The sequence below is a fragment of the Anarrhichthys ocellatus genome, unplaced genomic scaffold (genome assembly GCF_004355925.1).
Source record: "Anarrhichthys ocellatus isolate YVR2014 unplaced genomic scaffold, GSC_Weel_1.0 scaffold9, whole genome shotgun sequence".
NCBI classification, from domain to species: domain Eukaryota; kingdom Metazoa; phylum Chordata; class Actinopteri; order Perciformes; family Anarhichadidae; genus Anarrhichthys; species Anarrhichthys ocellatus.
Window position 1 is genome coordinate 3,437,952 of NW_022280039.1, and position 23,545 is coordinate 3,461,496.

Sequence of the window (23,545 nt, forward strand, 5' to 3'; positions counted from 1 at the left end):
TAAAAATTGTTTAATCGTCTCATGTCATTAGGAGATGGATTTCATTTTGCATACATTTGCATACATCCCCCTCAAATTAAACCAGGCAAATATGCAAATGCAGAGGCCCAGGTTATGGCGGAGGTGTTTATTGTCATCACTTCAGGCAGTTCCACACTGCAGCGCCTCCGCAGAACAGGGGTGACAGCAACATCTGGACGCCTGGGGGTTGGGAGGGAGGAAAGGGTGGAGGCAGAAGGTGTAGGTGTGGGGATGAAGGTGTGTGAAAGGCTGCTGTTCAGTTTTGGCATTTTTAACTCCAGAGTGCACTGATCCAACTACTGCAGAATCAAGTACGGCAAAAAAACAAAATATCCGTCATCAGAAATACTTACTTACTGCTTCAATTATCAACTTCGTCCCCAGTGCCTTGCACAACACCACACTAAAAGGTATAGTGCGCCAATGAAGACATAAAGCACAGAACTGTTCTTTCAACTGTAGCCTCTGCATGTGTTTTTATCAGCTGTTCTGCTGCTATTGTCCACATGGCTAAGCACTGCTGCTAATGAGGCAGTAATTAGCAACAGCGTAACGTTTCTTCACCCATGCTTCACCCCCCCCCCCCCCCCCACACCACACTGTAATTTTCTCATGCTGCCATTTCAGGCATCACAGCTGAATGTGTTCCAGCACAATAAAAGGCAAAATTGTGAAGATGAATAGGGCAGCACATTAGCACAAGTGATTGCAACTTTTGCAAAATGGAAAATGTAGGTCTGGGTCTAACCTCATTTTATTTCCAATCAGAAGAATGAACTATGGACAATCCAGATGAGTTTCCGCTGTCAGGTTCATAATTAGGTAAACACTTCCCCCCCCCATCTATCATTTTATAATCTAGTCTCACTCATCAACCTGGTGTTGTTACATATTGACGACTGAAACTAAAGCAGCATTGTATTCAATGTTTAATGTATGAAAAGAAATATGCAGTGATGCTGAAGAGTGTTTATTATAGAAATTAATTGATAAACATGCATGAGATCTAGGAGCAGGCGCAATCAGTGTGTTTGTATAAATGGTTATTACTCATGATGATGCACAGCCAGCAAAATTAATGGACAAGAGGATCGCAACCTGTTTGCGAGAACCGCCACAAGAAAGAGGGAGAGAGAAAAGGGGAAAGGAGTGAGAGAGTCTCCAAATAGAAATGGACTAAACATACCTCAGCAGGAGCTGCCTCTAGCCCGGTCTATAAACAAGCTGTAGAGACCAGGGCCATGTGTGTTGGGAGACAGCGAACCCTGGCAGCATGTTACTGTACAAGTCTGTTGCAATCAAAGAAAAGTGACAATGAAGGATCCTGACAAACCATTACCTTCATATGTTGCTTTACAGGTTAGCCCGCTGCAGACAGCTGGAGCCCAAAAGGAGGTCCAGGTTACTTGTAGTGACTTTGCAGACTGGCAGAGGCCTGATGACACTCAGCCCCAGTGGCAGGGACTGGGGTAATAAATCATGGGCATTGGCAGTCAGATAAACGGTGCTCTGAAGCTGATTGGGAGGAGAAACTATTGTGACGAGTGTGTGATGGTGAGGAGGCATTGACGACCTGTGTGAATAAGGGTCACCACTCCGACGAGGCAGACCCAAACAGCTCCCTGCTTCTTAATTTACCCTGAAAAGCCATTACAGCCACTCGGCTTGCTTCTTCCTGACCCTCCCCTCTGCTGTCCTTCTCCTCTCGCTGGCAGAGGAGCAGTCATTCTCCAGGACCTCGATGGCCCTTAAGCACAAACTCTGAAATTCACTCTCCTATCTGGAGGCAGACAGATGGAGAAGCCGGTGTCTCGCAGTGGCTGCCCCTCTTCTAGCCATTCAGGTACTTAGACTAAACTACACTGTTCAAAGATAGTATTTGTTTAATTGGTTTCAAGAGCTGTCTGAATTGATCAAAAGGGGAGGGAGTGACTTAATGTAAATGCTCAGTTACTTATAAATATTAAATATTGTCAAGTACATTTACTCAAGTAAATTTGAAGTCCCTTCATGCATTTCATGCTACCTTCTACTTAATTACATTTCAGAGGGAAATTCAGAGGGAGTGCTTTATTTTCTCACTCCACTTATTTGACAGATTTAGTTACTGTTATTCTACAAATTAAGATTTTATAAATATAAATGATGAGTTTATGAAATTTGATGCATTATCATATATTAAAATACTCAACAGTAAAATAGTTCTAATAGCTAAACCTCAACCGTCTACGAGAAAAGAATGCTAATTGCACATGAATGTATCAGTAAAAATAATCCATTAATAAACACTCTTACATTAGTCAAAGTCAATCTTTTCTAATAATGCTTACATACTTTGGTGACCTTTTCAATGCAGTACTTTTATATTGTGGTATTGTTGCTTTTACTCAAGTAAAGAAGCTAAATACTTTCTTCATCACTGGTGAGTTGTCACCATAAACTGTACTTTTTGTATTTTTAGCATATTAGGATACTTTCACTGAATAAATATTTTTAATTTGGGACAAACAATTGTTTGATTTAGAGAAAAGTTTTGAAAATGAAATCCTTGTCTTTCCATAATAGTTGTTTTGTTGAGAGGACGGTATGCTGCTTTGCTTTTTCAAATGCAGGCTGCTTCAATTTGGAGAAGTTAAATAAACTGCTTAAATAAACTTCTTGCTGTTAAATAATGGGTTTGACTGAAACAAAAAAAAGCTAAAGTAAGACTCTACTGGCAGCTTAGCAATTACAAGGCAACCTTTATGATTCACAGTATTCATAGGAGCCAGCACAAACACTGGTGTTTGACTAAGCGTAATGTTGTGCTACTTGGCAGAGTTAATAACTACTCGTTCAAAGAGGGAAAACAGTCATCCCTCTTGATCACCAAAAAAGCTATTGAAATCTACTAAATTGCTCTTAAACTTCACTTCACCAGTAAATCAGTACTGCCACATATTTTAATTACAAGAGAACACATTTTCAACTACAAGAACTTCTATTAGCCTCAAGTTCCCCACCTGATATAAAATGTACGAACAGACAAGGATTTTAAAAGTATCATACGATTTTTGTCAAATGCTGTTTGTTGCTGCATGATAATCCATACAGCCACGGTACTTTATAATCTCAGTGCTGACAAAAGCAGTTGAGAACAGCTGCTATCAGAGCAAACTGGTGAAACAGGTCCTAAACAGGCCCAGAGAAGGAGAAGTGTTTAGTTTTATAAAGTGACGCCTCCAAACTTCCTGATAACCCCATGCACCGCTAATTCTGTGTTTATGAGAACTTTTGACTTTTGTGTCTTTGTTTGACCACAAAGCTTAAAAAAAATTGTTTTGCTGGTTGCATGAATTATGGTCTTTTCAGTGGGAAGCATGCAGTGCAATTCAGCCCGTCAGTGTTTTATAACAATATGGTGACTAAAGCTTGTGTAGAGCGGCGCTGTGCAGAGGAGGAGCTGCATTGTTTGCAGTGGCTCATCTAACCAGCACCCTGGCGACTCTCTCCCCTGAGTGACGCCTGTCAGTGACACTCTATCAGCTGCCTACATGCCACCAACACCCCCTCTGCTTCACCCCTCTTTGTGTGCTTTCTCTCTGTTCCCACTATGTACTATCTTGCCTCTCTTCTCTCTTAGGATAGTTTCTCTCCTTTTCTACACTCTCTCCCTCTGACTTCTCTTGCCCTCTGTCTCTTTTTCTTTCGATGTCAACACAGCTTCTCCCTCCTCCTGTCTTTATTTTTCAGCTGTCTCTTTTTAGAGCCCTCCTCCCATATCTTCCTGTCTCCCCACCTTACTCCTTATCCTAGCTTTTCCTTCCTATTCTCTGTCTCGTGATTAGATAGCATTGGTGTTTGTGTACTGGCTCCCAGTGGACAATCACGCTGTGAGGCTGGACGAGGGGGGGATGTGAGGGTTCCATTTTCTATTAGAACAAAACATGCCTGTGGGGCCAGCAGGCATCAACTGGAAATGCAATCTGGGCCTTTGAGCTGACACCCAGGGTGGGGTAGAGGTGTGGTGTGGGGGAACAGGAGCCGCTGTTGTTGTGGTGGGACTCCAGAGTGAATGTTATCGTTCTCAGGGGATCCCAGACTGCTTCCCCGGGCCCGCTCTCTCCTTCAAACTTGGACACCTTAGGGAAAAGTCGTCCCAGTGGCCTGCAATGAGGAGGGCTAATTCTGAGCACGACGCCCTCTAGCTTTTCCCCTTCAACATTGCCACATAAAATGTTCAAAAGTGTTTATTGATCGAGGGCTGCTAGTTTTTTTGAAACATTCTCCATTTATATGACAATGTTATCAGATAGGAGTGTCATTCTCCACAGCACAGAAGATAAGTGAGTGGAAATATGTAGGAAGAGGAAAGAGGAGTGGATGGACGAAAGGAACATATAGGTGGTTGCTCCGGCAGGGCTGGTGTGAATGCAGATTGGGAGTTCCTGGACATGCATAATTCACCACAGGGGAGATAGGAGAGGAGGTGGGTAGGAAGAAAGGGAATAGAAGGGTGAGTGAGGGAGAGAGGAGAGAGGAGAGGGAGGGAAGGAAAGGGGGAGGAAGGAGAAAGAGGAAAATGAGCAGTGCGTCTCAGGCAGCGTCAGCGTCTACAGTGAGGAGGTAATTAGGGAGCTGTCACTTGTTCCTGTCAGGCACCACTCCCGCTGAAACATCGAGCGTGTGTGTGTGTGTGTGTGTGTTAGGTTGTTCTTGTGGGGGAGGGCTGAGCTTGTATATAACTGTGTGTGCGTGTGTGTATGTTTTTGAATGCGTGCGGGGTTGCATGTGTATATAAATTGTGTGGAAGAGAGTGGGGAGGGTGCGGTGCGAGTTGAATTCAAATGAGACAGAAACACTAGAAGAAAAACAGAATAAAGTAACAGACTCACTGCAAGGGAATTGTAATAATGGTGGATAAATATGACTCAGAAGTACACAGCTCAAAGTATTAGAGGAGAGGAGATGGGAAGAAGAAGTAAACTATCACTCCAGGTATTTGGACAGGGGCAAGGATGGAGACAGATCAGGATGGATTGAATTTGATAAATGATTTGTGTGGCAACAAAGAATTCCAGCAACTCACACACATACACACACACGCATGCTTGCAAAGTCAGGAAAAAAATGACGGTGAAACAGCCGAGTGATTTGTTATGGTAGATGTTCATATGCATGCATTATTGACACAGGACTCACATATATATAGTATACACTCAGCAGCCAGTGTGTCTACTGTCACCCCTCTGCATGCTGATCGTGATCTCAAGTCAAAATAACAATACACTAATGTTTAAACAGCCTAGTTGTCATATCAATATAGGCAGTGAGAATAAATTTGACAAAACCTTACGGTGGAAAGACAGAACATGCAGAAATAGGTAAATAAATACAGATGTGACACTGGAACACGCACATACGTAGTCAGTCAGGGAATGTGATGCATGGGTATGTAAAGTTGTGGATGCCTGTTTAATCTGCAGCCCCTTAGGAGATATTTGCTCACCATATGAGTGAATCAGTGTGGGCCTGTCTGTAGAGTTTTTACTGTGACACCAGCACTCATTCCACTCACTGGGTGTTCCAATTAAAACCCACCCCTGCCAGGAGAGCAACAGCTCTCCAACAATACTCAGCTCTCCCACAAGCACACGTACATGAACACCAAGCATGTGCACACATACACACGCTGCTGACAGACCACAAACACAGTCATGCTGACGATGATGGATGGTGTGCATAACCTGGCTGGTTATATAGACTTTGGCTAAACAGCTCAGGCCTCCACCAGGGGTTTGTCCTCAGGCAGGTGGTGCACTTCTTCCACACAGGTGGTTTATCAGTGATGTGGAGGATAATTATCTCACGATATAGGGAACATTTAAAGACTTGAGAATGCTCCACAATAATATGTTGTAGCAACAGAAAACTGTCAAAATTTAGCGGAACGCTGTTGTACTGGTCGCTGTTTTCATTATGCCTATCAATAGTGCTGATTATTACATGAGGTTACTAAATGGCAAGTTGGAAGACACACAGAAAACAGACAAAATAAAAATATGAATACAAGCTATTTCCATAGGGCGTGTGGTGATGAGCATAATAACCACGATAACAATTTGTAAAAACTTCTATGCATTGGTTTTCTGACTCGACAATTCAGTGTAAACAAGGCATATTGTGCAAAATGTCACAGAGTGAGATGAGCCATTTTCCCTGGGCTGGCCCATAAAAGACTCATTAGGGCACTTCAGACGTATTTGCACTGCAAGGGGCTGCCATTAAACACACCACATGGCCTAATAAATGCATTATTTAAAAGCTGTGCTCCAATTACTAATTGATTAGAGTCGAGCACCTCATCAATAACGCAGAAGCGGCCCCTTCAAATCAAAATACACATGATTTATACATGAAAGGCTTTAAAAGGGATAAGTTCTCTGCTAATCAGTCATAAATGTTTTAAACACCCACATTTTTACTCATGACTTTAAAAAAAACGAGGGCCTGTCAGAACGCTGTGTGTGTGTGTGAGCAGTTTGGAGTTTGAAATGTGCACTACAGACAGAGAAACACACATCTATCCCACTGGGAATCAATATTAATGAGGCAGAAACATAGCATGACGTAACCCTTCAGTCAAACACGACAAGTTTATCGGAAGCACATTTTATATCACAAATAGGTGAAATGACAACAATTAAAACTTTTGTCCCTATAGGCAGAGTGCTCTTGTTTTTGAATGTAATGGGTCAATTAACACACTAATGAAATATCAATTACACAACTATTTAGTGAAAATGTATGCTTAAATATGTCATGTGCAAAATGGAATTTAAACATTTAACAAAAGAGTCAATGAGATTTAACAATGAAATAAACGTATTTCGACATGGCAGACCACACTGCTTCTCTATTTGCATATACGTGGTGTTTTTGTTGTATACATTTTTGTTGAACAATATATAGTTCTTGATAATATCGATGATTATCAAAGCACTACGGGAGGTCTCACCATCAGGGGAGGCTGGTCATCCTCTCAAAGTATGAAACATGAAATGAATTACCAAAGCAAACTACTGAAGCAGCATGAATAATGCAACAAACACATTTCACCTACCAAAGAGACATTATAGTATATTCTTCCAGACATTTGAGCCCCTGTGCATTTCACTCGTTTCACGGGTGATCATAGCATGGTAGCGTACCTGCAGGAAAGCAAAAGAGTGCGAGGAGAAGCATAATGAAAAACAAAGAAATAATCAAAGGTCCGAGCCCCAGATGAGCAGAAGGCCCTGAGGAGAGCCCGGAAAACGAGAGAAAAACCTCACCACACATATCAAATAGAATAGAATGCAAAGAGAGATTAACATGACTATGTCATCCCTGTAATCCTTGCAAGCATGCTGCTCTTCTACCGCTGGATGTTCAACAATCTGAATCATTTAAAGTTGGCATTGATTTCATATCTATGATAACTCAGCCAGTTAAATTACGCAGTAAACCAAGTCAAGTGTACTTGTATAGACCATTGTCACATACAATGTGTCAGTGGGCTTAACAGGCAATTAAACCACAATCCCAACAGACGGCATCGTTGTGGAAGCGTCCCACCCAACCTCGGATTCCCCGTCAGGTTAACACTTTTAGCTCTGTCAGCACACTGTAAAATTTAAGTTTCATGACTAGTTTTTCAAGGTTTACGTCTTCAGTAGTACCACAGGCGGGAAAAATCAGAACGTATTGGGATACAGGCTAATGCACTGTTGGTTTTGGTGTCTTTATGAGGCTTTTTGACAATAACAAACCAAATCTAACATTCTGAAATATGCGCACTGTTGGGTGAAAGCTTGGTTGTGTGGAAAACCATTAAAGTAAAGCCATAAAATGGTTGCTTGTGTTCAAAAAGCATTAAAAGCTATAAGAGTACAAATCAAATATACATTTTTGTATCAATTGAATAAGTTATGTGACATGGAAGGAATCTGTGGAGAGTTGGATTGTCCCCATGGACACAATGCTTGAACCTTTGGGGGCCAACAGCCTGTGTACTTTCGTGGTCAGAGTATTCAGATGTGAATGTCTCTATATCAACCATCCTGAATACATAAGACCAGTCAAATCTATCGCACTCCCTGAACAAGCTTTACATCAAGCTGCACCTGTCAGTCTTGAGTGCATTCAGACCAAGACAAGTAAGACAGCTAAGATCCTCAGGGTAGGTGTCATCACTGATCAAATAAACCGCTTATGAGCCCGAGCACTAAATTTGCTGAATCATAAGGTAAGTATCTTGGAGCGCATGAGAAGGGTAACTTAGCTTTTATTCCATTTAGTGAATTGCTATGAGCTAGCTAATGAGGCTGAACATCACTTATTGTGTTTACTGTCAGGCTGATAGCAAGTGTATGGCGAGCAGCAGCATTAACACTGAAGATAATGTTACTGCTGTAATATCTGCCACAGAAGCAATCAAGACAGGGAATGAAGATACAGCAATTAATGGTCAGGACGCAGAAGAAGATTGTGATTATGTTGATTGTGGTGACGATGTGGTGGAAGAAGAGGAGATGTAGGTAAGAGAATATCTCTGCTCTGGAGATTCGTATGCAGCTGGTTGTCGGAGTTGTCTAGCTGAGCGCGTCGTGCCGCGGGGGGTTGTCACTTTCCGATGAAGAGACAGGTCCATGCCTGAGATGAAATCTCCCAGAAGTCACTGCGGCACCCTATGGAAGCTCATGCTAATCGCCGGCGCTGGTGTCCCCCCCCCACCTACTGTCAGCTCTACATCACCAGGGAGCTCCACACACATACACCCACACACACATGCACCCACACACTCCGACAGCAAGCACAGCGCAGGGACACACAAGAGGAAGAGGGTAGATGGAAGATGATCCTGTGGAGTTAGGATGCACACACTCACTAGCGTACAATATGCCGAGCAGTGGCGGGCCGTGCATTTTATACCTGGGCCTTCACTGCTGTCCTGCAGCTGAAACACAGCTACGGTTATTATTTGTTTTGTGTAAAAATTGAAGCTCATCACCTATAAATACACTAACTGCAGAGTGTAGATACTGTATATGAATATGCCGAGAGTGTGTCTCCTCTCTGCTCTGACTGCAGCTGGGACTGCTGTGCGAGTAGCCGCCTGTGAGTGTTTTGGGGCGGCTCACGGCAGCACCCGCTGCTCGTTCACGACAGTGCAGAACGGTACGTGCTTTCACGTCAGAGTCAAAACACCAGAAAAGTCTCCAACACCAGAAAAAGTCGCTAGATTTGTCGCTAGTAGCTTTTGACAAAAAAAGTCGCCATGAGGGTTCGGAAAGTCGCCAGATTTAGCGAGAACTCTACTTAAAGCTCTACTTAAAACAAGCTGCACTGGAAGCAGAGCAACTGAGGAAGACAGTAGCTGTGCAATGAGAAAATAAGATAATGGGAAAAATATTTTTATAAATTATAATACATGTAGTGTATTTAAGAAAAATTATTAAATTATAAAATAGCTATAACTTTGTGATTCTGTTAAGGCCAGCAGAGAAGGCCTTGAAGGCCCTGACGTCCCACCACTGATGCCGAGTGTGTGTGTGTGAGAGAGTGTGTGCACTTGTGTGGTATGCACACACATTTCATGATGACACTAATGTGTGATAGTGCTTTAAATATAGGCATATCGTTTATCTGCTAATGAGGACAGGGAGATGAGCCTGTTGAATATGGTAATTTGCTGCCGTATTAGCCTTCAGAGGATAGCTTAGAAAGTGTGAGCATGTGTGAAAATATGTGTGTGTGTGTGTGTGTGTCTATACTGTAGGTACATGTGTATTTACTCGAGGCATTGTAGTTCTGTGAGTTTCTATGCTTGGGCTGCACCCACTGTCTGGTGCAGGAACTGTTGGCTCACTATCTGCCATCAACCTCTGCCTCTGTTTGCTTAATTAGGATGAGACAAAGTGATTGTGAACGTGTTCAACGATGTACGGGATGTTTGCGTTACCATGTTTACGTGTCTGCCGCAGAGTATATTTATCTCTGGGCGTACTAGATTTGTCTTGCAGACAGTTTGAGTCGTTTTTAAATGATGTCTTGTATCAGCCTAGCCTGCATGCATGAGCTTTAATGTGAGAGTCTGGCCTTGCTCCAACAAGTCGGTCATTTCTTTTCTGTAAGCTTTTATTGAGCTCGAGCTGGAGCAGGTGACAGTTTTATGAATTGTAACTCTCTGTTGTCAGCTAAAGGGACGCGACAATAATTTTTTTGTTTGCTTGCTCATCAGCTTAAGGAGTACAGGTTAAACACTGGTGAGCTGTTGAAAAGATGCACTAGCTTTTACAGGAATTGTTAATGATCCATTGCACATCTCCACAACACTGTTAATTCTTATAATAAATATTAGTTTTTCACCCTTGTGACCAAACCATTATCTTTCAAACAGAATTGTTTTTTAAAGCTTGAGGAGGAAACCAATGACTCAAGCCATCGGACAGCCTGAGTGGTAAGATGGTTAGCAAGTGTACTGTAGACACTATAAACAGTCTTTTTTTTTCTTTGCAAAGGACCTTGTGTAAAGGCTGTCCCCCTGGAGGATGAATTCTGTGGATGATATACTTGAGTAGTATAGTGTCCTTGTCTATAACATGGAGCCTATGGGGGTGGTTCATATGGATGAGATGTGACAGGGGTCGGGAAGTGAGGAGGTGTCTGTCATATGCGGCTGTGCCTTTGACCTCATGTTCTCATAATAAGGGGTAAGGACTCTGCTTTGTCACTCCTAGGTCAGGTGACAGCACGGCAGGCTCGGCATGGGACGAGTAGGCAGCAGTGAATCCAAACAGCGATGGAGTCAGGCACAGACTCACAAGGGCGATAGGACAGATGCCATACCGTGCTGTACACAAACATACACACTGACTGACAGAGAGCAAAACATGCATTTTGCAAGTTATTTTACTTTAATCCTCTCCCTCAAGACCCCAAAGCCACACCTACCCTCCTTCCTCCCCCCTATGCCACTCTTAAGTCCATTGGCACACATTAAGGCAAATGCATAAAAATGGAGAGATGCCAAGCAGCCAAAAGCAGCATTACTCATCAGGGTCATGCTCTACTGTGCAAAACACAATCCCTCATACATCATCATAACTGCCACCCAATGACAATTACAATTGAGATGGCAAGAACTAGGAGAGAGCTCTTTAATTTAACATCCAATTATTAAAACTTATCACCCCTTGATCAATGTAATATAACAGACAATCATTGTTGCATGTGACACAAGAGATGGGGGCCTGCATGGGGGGGGGGGGGGGTGTGTATCTTTAGATTGTTAGGGTTAAGGGTAGTAGGGATTGGCTGGCTGGTGGGGAGACATACCTCTAGGATGAATACGTTTCCTAAACCTCACTGTGTATCACGTGATGGTGGAACTCCAAAAATAGCCATTTGACATTATCACATTTAAACATGCACAAATGCTGTAGGCTAACTACCTTGGCAGGTGCTGACAACAATGGAACAAAACAAAGGGGAAAAGCAAAGCATGCAGTTGTGTATTGTATAAAACTGTGTCCGTAAATGAATTTTTTTGAGTGTCTTTGTGGTTAGATCATCTTCACACACTTAAAACTGACCGCAGGTTGTTGGTAGGAACCTAAATCACAGACGGCAACTTGTGATGTGTTGTATAGTCATTTTGAGCGCTGCAAAAATCTTAAACATCTTCCGTAGCTCAATCCAAATTTGGCTTCGCAATAGCATCCCAACATGTATGTTATCGATCATTTAGTGCCACAACAATAAACCAATATGACCTGTAGCCAAGTTGCGTTACCACGGGAGATTAAGTCATAAAACAGCAGTGCCAATAAACTGCACTGTTTGCTAGCTTGATATATTAAACGGAGTAGGAGATTATTTCTCTGTTTCTAAAAGGGTTTGACACAGGCATGTATAGTTCCTCTGGATTACACAAAAAGGTTGGTGAGATATTAAAAGAGGATCATCGTTACCCTAACTACTGTAACTAATGAGGCAAATTAGGGCGATGATGGCGACGATTCTCAGGACGGCAATAATCATAAAGATGAGCAGGAAATGCAGGATGGGCTTTTATTGCTTTTTTTTTTCTTTTTAAATTGGAAACCGGCCAAAATCAAGTTAATTCCTCTTGCATTAATTGGAGGATGTGAGTTCCTGTAAGCCTCTTTGAACATAAACTAAAACAAACATACTTGACTCACTGTGGCAAAGCATGGCAAAGCAGAGTAAAATCCATTTAGTAATTAAGTAAATCTGCATATCGGTATTAGCCACTGTTAGCATAGTGTATTAATGTTCAATATACAAATTCACATCCCCTTTTCAGAGTGATCAGAGTTGTAGTGGAATAATCAAAATAGGCCTTAAAGCTTTTAAATACTAATTCAAATATATATGCTAATTACTCTGGATTAATATATAATTTATGTAAATTATGTATCTCCTTTTATGATTGTGTCTATTGTTTTGTTTTTCAGTAAATGTAGGCGGCCGCATCACTGGCTGCACTGAAATGGTAAATGTTTATATCGAAAAATTCCCTTGATTCTTGTTTTCTTATTCCTTCAGCTCCTCCAATCTTTCCTTTGCCTTCCTCTTTCTTTTCGGTCTTTCACTATATGATTTTATCTCCCTCACAACTCTGCACTCTGAGCCCAGTGACAGATTCCTTCAGCATTTCAATCGGGTGCTAAAAATAACCATCTTTTCTTTTATTCACACTGGCTTTGCTATAATGCAGCCACTCTGCGCGGGCAAACTAGAGGTCAATCCATTATCTCACCAATACCCATACAAGCTGCTGTCTGACTCCTCAGTGCCAAATACAGAGACAAACCTCACAATCCTCTCTCTAGTATACAACCTACACCGATTTAGCATTTCCACATCCCTCCTTCAAAGGCAAAAATATCCCTAAAAGCTTTAAGAAAGAACAAATCACAACGTTTTAAGTGTTAACCTCAAAGACAGTGTATTAGCACTTCCTTTTGTAGCAAATTTGATATATTTTGTATTATCTGAAGGGAAAATCACAAGATACGTGGTTGTGCAAAGTTTCAAGAGTGGCACATTCACTTTACGTCTAAATTAATCACTTCCTTTCTGTTCATTTAGCTGATAACTACAATGCACATGTAGCATATCAGCTATTTATACTTATTGGGAAGATAAATGCTGTTAATGTTTTGACATGCATCACTTTACTGCTGCATGCCAGCGCTTGCTGTGCTTTAATTTTCACATATCTCTGGCACTTTATTCTCCATTGGCAATAATGTGATTCTTCCTCTGAAGAGATGAAAGATCAATATCCTCTCAGGCCTGTGAGGTAACGGGAAAAGAAAGAAAAATAAGACAATCCACTCCGTCCCTATTGATATATGTCACGATAAAATGGTCTAGATCATAATGAAATTGTTGAAAATGTACAATTTATGTGTCAATGAGTTAGCTTCCATGAGGTTTCCACCACACTCCCCACAGGCCATTGTCAAATCAAAACCATTAGCATGTTCTGTGGGTAACATTAACCTTTCTATACAGGCTTACCAATATCTCATCACAGCTTAAGTCTCGTTGCCCTGCACTTTTAAACACTGCTCGTTTATGAGATAGGGTGCCTCCAAGGCCTTTAAAAAATATATAAGCATTAGAAAAATGATCATTGATAAAGTCCATCATCTGCTGCGTTTTCTGACAATTTATTTGAGTTACAGCCGCTTTTACGCCTTTTTCCTACTTGTCACCCAGACCCTTGGAAAGGTCTGGGTGCTTTCTGCTCAAACAGACAAGGATTCTTCCACAGCGATCAGTGAGGCATCACGGTCTTTAAGAGCATGCCTTTTTTCATGTTTGGGGTCAAGATCTCAGGGGACACGATAGCCACTCAGCGGAACAATCAGGGAAAAGGTATTGATCTGTGAGCATTTGGCTACCACCGATACATGTACATTACCACTGTCTGGACAAGGTGAAGCTGAAATATCACACATAAAATCCAAAATAATTTTCAAATGCAGCTTGCCAAATTAGATATTAGAGTTTTTCAGTCTCGCAGTCAGGTTTTAAAAAACAAGTGACCACTTAAAGGAATCGGAGCTTATGTGGGAGTAGCTTACATGCTTGGAAGAACATTTTGCCTTAACGGTGGAATGTGTGTGTGTGTGTGTGCGTGTGTGTTTGTGTGTGTGTGTGTGTGTGTGTCAGCGCCTGCCTCTCTGTGTGTGTTTGTGTGTGTATGTCAGGAGGTTGATTGTTGTGGTGTTGGCGATCGTGGCTGCAGGGCTCTTAATGAAGGTGTGCGTAATAAAATCAGTGCACTGGGGTCCTCGTCTGTGCCCCGCCTCCCTCAAACTCCATCTGATTGAAAATGGAACAGCTGTGATGATTTAATTTACATGTTAATAACCAACGGGCCTCCAGAAAATCGTCCAATAAACGCCTTTTTATTACCGCCTCTATCTGCTACGACGCAGGGGAATGAGTGAGAGAGCGATTGAGTGAGGGGGGGAGGTGAGAGGAGAGGTGTATGGGGGGAGAAAAGGCGACAGTAATTAATTGTTTTAAGCGATTCTATTAAACCAAAAATGATCTGGTGGAGATGTGTGTGGAATGAACATGGACTAGTTGGCAGCGAGTAGCAGGCGTGGGTTGGAGAGTAGGGGTGAGATGATGATTGTGTGTGTGGGTGGGGGGGTGAGTGGGTAACAACTGTGTCTTTCCGTCTCAAGCTTAGATGTGAATTATTCTTTTCTACAGATTTGCATGAGCTCACTTTCAGTCTGGCTTTTCATGATATCCTGCCAATCTGATTTCATCTTGTTGCCGTGGCTGAGACAGCATTAAGTTGTCAGCTTGGAGAGAATATAGACTTATTTTTAGATGTGTGTGTACTATTATACACTTATACATTGCAGTGTCTGAGATTACTCACAGCAGGATGTACATTTTTATGACATTCTTCATGGCGTTACAGCGAAGGTTGGAATAGTTTAACTACGCGTTATTAACATCGCTAACCTCATCTTTACCATCAACGCCATCATCATCATCATTGCTGTCTCCACTACCCTCTTCATTGGAGAACTCGCAGTGACACCATTCAATGGATGCCATATTGCTTTTTATGGATCAGGAGGGCCTGCTGGGAATAAATTCTTGACCACCATAAGTAGTGATTCAAAGGCCTCTATGGAGCTTGACTGGTGGCAAAATAATCCTCTGTCATTAACTTTTATTTGCCTCCTGGGCAAAGCTGTTACATCACCAAGGCTAAAGCGCTAATAGAAATTCAGGATTTGTTGAAGTTTTGCGTCTTGTTTGCCTGTTGTTGTCTGTGATTTAATCCACCTCCCCTCCCCTCTCCTCATCCCACCTTTCTCTCTAAAACCACCCAGGGAACTGAGAAATTTCTTCCCAACCACGGAGAATAGAGAAAGAGAAATAAGGGTTGAACCAGGGCTCTCTGCGCTCATCTTTCCCACCCCTTTTCATTCTCTCCATCTTTTCTCCTCCTCCTCCTCCTCCTCCCCATGTCCTAGTCCTCAGAGAGGTGGCCCTGCCACCGTGGCCATTCATGTCATTGTCAGCAAAGCCACATGGTCGCGTCTCCCTGCTTCTCTTGGGACATGGGGGGCCACAGAGACAGGGCCCTCGCTGGGTGGGAACAGTAATTAAAGAATAGAAGCAAAAAATATAAAGAGAAAGAACAAAAGGGAAATGAACAAAAGGAATAACAGATTAGGCTGGGAGGGGGAAAGGAGCAGGCTTGAGGTCTGTGGAAACCATTAGGGAATATTCCCAGGCAGTGTACAGTACTGCGTAACAGCTCAGTGGTGGGATCTATTAATGATCCAAATACCTCCAAGCCCTTCTACTACCACTCACGTTGAGTGCTGCAGGGGAAGCTATGTATGCAAAGGGTTTGCATCACCGTGTTGTGTTGCGCCGTAGAGTAACTTGGAATTTCATCCTACTGTCACGAGCATCCTTGTCACCTCTTTGATCACTGGGTGTTCATTTTATTGACTTGGCTTACTGCTGGTGTGTGACATTAGAGAACACAGGTTGGCTGGGGTCCTCCCAGCCCTCTGAGATTTGACACAGAGCTGTAATGCATTTGGTGCCCTCAGGCCTTGTCACGCCAAGAAGGAAAGCCAACCCACAAAAAACACCTAAAGCTGTTTGCTTTTCAATCCTTAAAGCAAAGAGATCTGACTGTGACATTGCAGAAAGGCAGAGACAGAACCAAATTTATGCTAATAGAATATTGTTTAGTGGGCTTTAAAAAACATTCCCCCGCTATGTTGTGTTCGTAGCTGGAACTGCCAGGGGGAGCGGGATACAGACAGAGATAGGGAAGAAGGAAAAAAAATGCAGAGATAGCAAGGAGAGAGGGGAGGTAAACAGAGAGATCATGCCTACATGTCACACATTCCAATACGGATTGGAGAAAAGTTCTGGGGTGGTTCCCAGGAAGCGCTAACTTTGGAGAGGTAAAAGGTCACTGTATCTGGACAATGACGCCAGCTCAGCATCTATTGACGGGGAGGGGCCAGGGGCATTGTGGGAAGGGCACAGAGTGGCTCTTACTGCCAGTCAGGGTTGTGTAGTATTTGCATGGGCTGCCAATCACCTCAGAAAGGAATGCACTCGGGTCAGTAGGGTCAGGCAGGCGGAGTCGATCCGAGAATGAACACAACAAGCCCTGACGCATCAGGGATGATGGGCTGGTGTGTGTGTGCATGTGTGTGTGTACTGTTGCAAAAAGTAAGATCAAACTGCAGAGCAAACAAATGCTCATTATACATATATTGTATGGTTCAAAGTAGAACAAAAAGGACTTGTAAAATGATCAGTTATACCAGGTTATAGTTTGTTTTGGTATTACTCCTACTAGGCTGGTCATATAACGTTGGCACACCCTCTGAAATCAAACTCTTTGGCCCTCAAGCTACTTTAACTCTGACAACCATTTCAAAGTTTGTGTGACAATTTCAGCAGGGCCTGCAGCTCACCCGAACCAGCCTCACCCCCTCACTCTGACCGTGAGCAGTTCTGTGAAATGGAAGGAGGAAGAAAGCAAATTGTTTGTGCCGTGGGCCCTGACAGCAGGCAACAGCACCCCAGTATTAGCTAAGGATAAAAGTAATGGGATTTGTAGTGGTGAGGCAGCGTATGTCGCAAGGTGCTGTTGATGGGTGATAGGGGTGAATTGCCGCCTTTAAAAGCTGATAAGTATCTATGTGAGAGAGGGAACAGCGAGCAGGACAGCCAGCAACAGAGTCAGGCTCAGATAAATACCTTTTCCTGCGACATCCTCCGTGTATGTATCTATATAACCTCTTATCCATATTGGGATTGTGTATCCCATCAACGATTAAATTACATATTACATTTATTTTTATTGGTCAACACCAAACACTACGTATTACAACTGTAAATCACGATCCTGTTGAGTTATAATACAATAATGCTGATTTAGTTGTCAATCAATATCATATTAAACAATACAACTTAAGTCCAGTTTTTTGTAATAAAGAAAAACCTTTCCCATGTTAACAAGATCCATTTCATGTTATAGCAAAAGTATTTCTCATGTTATTAAGACATACTTGAAACTTCTCAGTTATATCAGATAACATCTACAGCTGCCACTTGTCTGGATCAAACGTGTTATATGATTATTAATCATGTTATATGATTGCTCTGGGCTACACTGTCTCTTCAGGCAATCATGGAGCTTATCTCATTTATTGACACATATGTAAGTTATAACAACATACCAGCTTGAACGAAGAAATGTTTACTTTGACAGAGTTTTTGTGAAATAATGTGAAAGTTTTGTGACATAAAAAGAAAGGTTAATATATCATAGCATAATGACAAATATCTCGTTATAACGCGGAAATGATTTTGTTAAATGAAAAACATTTTACGTTGTATCAAACTGTAAGCTTCAACATATTGTTCATTTAAATAAAAAAAATATAATTCTAAATACTACAAACCCACGATTGCAGTGAAATAGCAAAACAGCCAGTAAACACTGTTGTCTGACACTGACTGTATACTAAGCGTCTTCTCACACAGAGGCACTTCCTCTCAGTAAAGACCACAATAATAACTCTGACTACATGAATGTAACAGAATACTCCGGTAGAGAGGGTGTCTATCGAGCTAGGCAGTTATCGCCGGAGTCAAAGCGGTGCAGCGAGCCCTCTGACCACGTCTGTGGAAGCGGGTCAGCCTTGGCGGGCCTTTGGAGCTCAACACAGCAAACACAGCGGCTGCTGATCTGCGACTACACAGAGCGAGAGCTGAACAGCAGGTGGAGGCATGGCCTGTACTCACTGCTAGTATAGTGCTGCTGCTGTCCAACCTGCAGAAGCCAAATATGTATCAGGTCAGGTGGGTTTCAGTTTGTAAAATGACTGTATAGAGGAATTTAATTGTACTTCTTTCAATCTGCTGTAAATAGTTTTGAAAAAAAAATAATGAGCAGTATTTCTTCTGCGTTTTAAACTGATTGATGTGCCTGTGTGCAGTAGAATGGCAGCAAGAATAATGACCATTAAATGTAAATAAATACTACAATTACTTTAGTAATACAAGATGAACCTTTCCTTAAGTTCAATCAAACATCTTAATGTCTTGTGTTTATTATCTCGAGACACCAGTGGAGCGTGTCCCCTAAGAGCCTATCTTGCTACAACTCTGCTTTATTTTCTGGCAGCCACAAACTGGAAACATTGGTTCTCTCCGCTACAAAATGTCATCCTTTTTAAATTAAACCTACAAAAGAACCCTGAACCCATGCACTTTAAAAATATACAGACATGTTATCCTTTGCATTCAAAAATACACATACTATCAGTGAATGTTTGGAAAGAGAGGTGAGGGAAGGGGGGGGGGGGGGAAGGAAAGGGAGCAGAGTTTCTCATATTGACTCAGCGGGCTCTACGCCACGCAATTAGTCCAAACTACGAAGAGAGGGAGAGGCGGGGGAGAGTGAGATAACCCAAAAAATAAAAAGCTGTCTGTGGAAAATTTGGAGCACTTCCCAAAATACACAAACTTTCCCGACGAGCACATTTCTTAGGTATGTTGTAATCTCATATGGCTGGCCTTTTCTGAGCCCCTCCGTGAGACTTCTCTCTCCTCTCCACTCAGCTTTCCAAGCTCCCCAGCCCCCAGACCTCACCAGTCTACTTCACAGTCTGGCCTAGTCGCAGGCCCCCAGTCCCTGCCTCCACAAAATCCCCTTCCAAAACCCACTGTCCACACATGGCAATCATTAGGCAACTCTCTTAAAGAGCAACATTATACCACCAATTGCAGCCTTGCATGAAATTTTGATCACTTAAACCCATCTTAAAGAGGCAGCAGCCACTTTCTGCTCCACAACCTCATTTTCTCTCTCTCCATGAATGGTAATGCACTTACCTCTCAATGGTAACCCCAACACCCCCGCTCCCTCATTGTACCAGCCCAACAAAGCCAAATGAGGCTTGTAGCCACTTATGAGAAGCGGACTATTAAGGGACACTCTTTAAATAAACCTCATGAAGAAGAAGACATGCAATGCTTTGTCACGATGTGTCGGCGAGATAAAGGGTATTTTCTGCTGCATTTGCTCCCCTTGTAATGAAATGCATACAAAAAAGAACAAGTCTTTTTTTTGGCACAAATCATTCTATAACAGAGTATATCACTGCTTACAGCACTGTGTCAAACTACCGTATCTTTTTATTCTTTGCGAAGAATAGCACGCCACTAAGTGAGTAACTTAGAATTGCGGGAAGACGCTAAATGGGGACTATAGACGAAGGAGGAGAGAAGAAAGCAAGAGCCAAAAACCCTGCTGAGCGCTCTCGTAAACAATGATTAAGGCACCTCAAGCAGTGGCATGCCCACTCTTTGCCACTCACCTCACACCACTGGCTAATTAGCCGGGGCTTTCCTTTTACTGCTGGCTTTAGTGTCATAAAATTAACACATTTGCAAAACAGCAGAACCAGGCTAAAACTGTGGCGAGGGTTTAACAAGCCTCTCCTGGGTGAACTGTTTGTCTCACACAAAAGAAAGGGCATAGTCCCTACAGGCCAGCAATTGCCATTTGCGGGGCAGGGGGAGAGAGAGAGGGGAGGAGAAAAGGAAAAGGGGGGAGAATGAGGAGATAAAAAAAGCAGGGATGTAAGTAAAGGAAAAGAAAATGGACTGGGTGAAGAGAGGGATTAGGGCTCCATGTGGAGCCGTTTATCCTGAGGAGCACAGGGAGGAGAGATAAAGCTCCGGAGGGCCCCACACGGCCCCTCAGACAGACCCTGTGCCAGGGGAACAGCTTACCCTGCCTTGTGCCCAGCAGATGAATAGGATTTAAGCAAAAGTAGATTTTGTTGAACTCTTCCCCTTCCATTCATCTTCTGTCTAGAAAAACGTTCCCCATCCTGAATGGGAGCCACAGTAGAGACAATGTTGTGTTGTAGATGAGCAGGGGCACAGAGAGGAAGACACGGCCAGTTGCTTTGGTTTTGGAAGAGATCAACTGGCATGGCTGCCAAGATTAGGAAATCCATAATAGAAAACTGATTCATAATGAAATATGCAGCGTTCAGTTCATACATAGAGTAAAGTGAATCAAATTATACCAGCATTATACTTACTGTAGTCTTAGTTGTGCAGTCTGGAAACAATAATTTTACGCTCATTTTTCAAAAACCTATCCAAGTCTAATTACCACACAAAATAAGCCGGAGGGAAACATGGGTTGTACCACAAGAACATCTTAACATATTTACATATTATGGGTCTTTAAAACATAATACACACAGGGAAGGGATAATAATTTAAAAAAAGATACAAAACACTACATATCTACATTACACCACAGCAACACTAGCACCGGGCTTATCCTGCCTTAAGTTGTTTGCAGAAGGCTCTCAGTTTTAAATCAGATATTCAGCTGTAACTCGGCCTGTTCGATTTTCCCCACTAATTTTTTTTTTTTTCTTGTGTGGCTGCATATTAAGAGGCACAACGTCGTTTGGAATGCTGGTTTCTATTTTTGAAATGTTCTGAAACGATGTTTGCATACATTTGCATAGCCAAGTGCAAATTGAGCCATGAATATGCAAATGCAGAGCTGATGTCTGTGGCAGCCTCCGCTCTGCCAGGTTTATAGAAGAATTTGTTTACACACACATACACACACACACACGCACACGCACACGCTTACACACTCCCATATGCAGATTTTCTCTCACCCCTTCCATCTCTGCGTGCTCAGGGAGGACTACTTGTTTAAAACATGATTCCAGAAATCATTCATTTGCTTGTATTGCCTTATTAAGTTGGTATTTTCTGGGTGCTGTTTTTCTGTTGATGTGCATGGCCTGTTCGCTTTTCCATTGCCTCATTAAGGCGTGATATAGACGGCGGACTCGCATAAAGGTCCTCTAGCTGACACCGAGACTAGACACCAGCTCATGCCCAGTGCAGTCGGCCCCTCAAAATAAAGTCTGACTTAATTTGTTGACTGTATCTGTGAGCACTCACTCTGCCACCCTCTTAGCTCTCCCTCCTCCTCTCCCACTGCCGTTCTCCTTCTTTTAACCTCAGAGCCATGAGAGGCATTTGACATGGGAGTTTTAAATAGAATTGTTGTGAGCACAAAGTCTATATCCTGAACTGCAGTTGTACTGGTTGTTGTTGGAGCTTGCGATAAAACAGGAAAAAGGGGGATCGTACTGGAGGAACACACAGTTCGTACTATAAGTCATCTTGGCCTTTGCGGGTCCAATTGGGTGGTTCATCCAGATCTGGCTACTCCACTTTATTTCTGTCAGACAAGTAATCATTCATCCTCACATTACATCACACAAAACGATGACATCTATATGTCTGATCTTCAAGACCATTAGTGATTATGCATTTCATTTTTACTTTAAATTCAAAAGAATTCAAACATCAGCAATAAGTCTGTAAGTGTGTGTAAAGCTAATGTATCATTTCTTCCCCGCTTAGGTGGATTTTCAATGGCCCTCTGATTAGAGGTGGTCCAACATTTGTAATCCTCCATCCAGCCCTTAATGGCTTAAGTTGCGGTTCCTAGCTGATTGGCACAGAGTGTGTGCACACTGTTATTGGATAAGGGGCAAAACAACAGTTTAATTAGGGAATAGGAGAGAAAAACAAAACCGTGCGTTTAGGTTTTCAATTAACCCAATTACGGGCAAATGGATGAACAGACAGAGACACAATAGGAGCCGCGTTGCTGGCAACGCTCGCCTTTACTGGTGCACTTCTGTAACATCTCTGAGGTTTTTCGTATGATTCTGTGCCTCCATTTCAGATCTCAGTGGGGATCCTAAACAAAGCCGACGGAATCTGCACATGTACTCCAGAGAAATTATGCTAATGAAGGGAAAACAAAAAAAGAACCTTATCATGACGCTCCATTCCCCTGAGCCCCAGATTAAAAACTCATTCATTTGTTAAATATTTGACACATCTATGCTTGAGCTTTGAGCTTAGGGATTTGCGGAGTACTTCATATCAACTTGTGTGGGAGAAATGCCCCCCTCTGATACTGTCACAGACAACCTGGCACATTTACAGAAGGCCAGACAACTGCGCGTATGTGCATATGAACACAGATTCCACTGTAATTTGCTCTGAGCCTCTGTGTAGATGATTCTTTGTTTGTGCAGCACCAATGTTTTCTTTTGGGGCTTATTGGCTCCCAACAAAAGATAGTCTTAACCAGGATTTTAATCTCATTATTCTTACAAAGAATATTTATTTATCACTGTCTAGTTGCTACCCAGGCCACATTGTGTTAAGTGTCCTGCCAACAGGTGTTGACTTAAAGTACCACTACAGCTACAGAACTGAACCCGCTAATTCCTTCATACTGAGTTGTGTTTAAACACTGCAGCTAGATTTGAGCCTCTTGCATATTTAAAACACATCAGTTGCTCGCACCTCAGGTTAGCACGTGAACTAGACACAGAACTGTGCAAGCATGAAGGAGGGATGAGGGGAAACATGGGAAAAGTAATGCAGCAGGGCACAAAGCCATTACGCCTACCCCGAAAATAATTCACAGGGGACAAAGCAGCTTTACGGCTTCATTCCTGGATAAGAATAAAGGGAGGGGGTTAGGATTTTGTGCGGGGGATTCAGGGAAGGGGAGGGAGGGGGTGGCATAATTAGATGATCACAAACTGTACCAACGGCTCAGTTTTCACTCTGTGGTCCAAATTACAAACTGTCATATTTTTAAAGTCATGCTGACATTCTTTCGTCCCCAGCAGCTGCCAAGAACAACCAAGGCCGGGCTTGTCTTGGCGTCTGATCAAAAAGAAGGACCCAGTTCCAGTCACACGGCAACTGAAAACATTTACACAGCTGGGACCCTCGAACCCTGAGGCCGCCCTGCCCTACTGCAAGGACCTGCGCTGGGGTAATGGGAGAGAGTGTGGGGGGGGGGGGGGGGGGG